Source organism: Aegilops tauschii, chromosome 3 (assembly GCF_002575655.3).
Source record: "Aegilops tauschii subsp. strangulata cultivar AL8/78 chromosome 3, Aet v6.0, whole genome shotgun sequence".
In the NCBI taxonomy this organism is placed as follows: domain Eukaryota; kingdom Viridiplantae; phylum Streptophyta; class Magnoliopsida; order Poales; family Poaceae; genus Aegilops; species Aegilops tauschii.
The window spans coordinates 48,687,442-48,689,020 of NC_053037.3; positions in this window are offsets into that span (position 1 = coordinate 48,687,442).

A 1,579-nucleotide genomic window follows, 5' to 3' on the forward strand; every position below is an offset into this window, starting at 1 on the left:
GCCTGCGATTTGACAGTGGCGACGTAGCGGAAACTGGTGTCCACCTCGGCGGACTGCCCGCCCAAGAATCGATCTCCATCTCTGCTTATGAGTTGAATCAGCAGCAAAGAACTTGTCGGTCTCGGCGACTTGCGGCAGCGCATCCCGACTTGGACTCGGCGAATCTCTATGGCGCGTGCGGTGGCCGCATAGCGGGTAACCCCTAAAAAATCTCTTGCTCACAATCTTGTACATGCTCAAACAGGCGGCTGCTCATCGATGATGTATATCCGATTGCGCCTGTTCTTCTTCATCCGATTAACCGCGAGCTTCTTGATCCCTTAAAAAAAATCCCTCCAAGAACTCAACAGCACCGTGCGCAGGCCCCACGGTGGGCGCCAACTATCGTGGAATTGTCACGGCAGATGTCCTAGTGTGAGGACTTAGTCGTGAGGCCAACGCATCTATGTAGTAGCTTGAGAGGGGTTGAGCGGAATCGAGAGACGCAACACACAAGATAAGGATTTAGACAGCTTTGGGCCCCGGGGAAACATCATCCGGTAATAGCCCTACATGCTGTTTGAGGCTAGGTCTCATTATCCTCATGGGGGAGTCGCCGTAAACCGGCACTCCTAGTTGTGTCTAGCCCTAGAGATTATTGCTTGTTGCTCCTCCCTCTTTGGGGAGCCCCTGCCCCTCCTTATATATGTTGAAGGGGCGGGCTATATGTGGAGTCCTATTAGGATTTGGACTAGTCTATCTCTAATACAAACCGGACACAAGTCCAGGTCTTAACTCCTTGTAAAACAAATATTCCTCAGGCCTTTCCTCTTAAACCGGCCCACCATAGTATGAACCGGCCTTCATGAACCACCCGTTGGGCCACCGGGTCTTGTCGCTCCGCTGACCCGCCTGCCGAATTACCAATGAATCGTAAACCGCCAGGTCCAAACGGGTCGCCAGTGAATCGTTAAGTATCAGCCGGGTCTCAAGTAAACCGCCAAGTCCGGCCGGGTTATACTCCCGGCCGGTTTACGCCGCGGGGTATATCCCCGACAGAAGCCATCTAGCTAATAACTATGGACCCGAAGGTCTGAGGTAAACTACTCACACTTCATCGGAGAGGCTATGGTGTTGATGTAGAAGCCCTCCGTGATGGATGCCCCCTCCGGCGGAGCTCCGGAACAGGCCCCAAGATGGAATCTTGTGGGTACAGAAGGTTGCAGCGGTGGAATTAGGTTTTTGGCTCCGTATCTGATCGTTTGGGGGTACGTAGGTATATATAGGAGGAAGGAGTACGTCGGTGGAGCAACGTGGGGCCCACGAGGGTGGAGGGCAAGCCTGGGGGGGTAGGCGCGCCCCCTACCTCGTAGCTTCCTGGAAGCTTCCTTGACATAGGGTCCAAGTCTTCTGGATCATGTTCGTTCCGAAAATCACGTTCCCGAAGGTTTCATTCCGTTTGGACTCCGTTTGATATTCTTTTTCTGCAAAACTCTGAAATAGGCAAAAAGCAACAATTCTGGGTTGGGCCTCCGGTTAATAGGTTAGTCCCAAAAATAATATAAAAGTGAATAATAAAACCCAATAATGTCCAAAACAG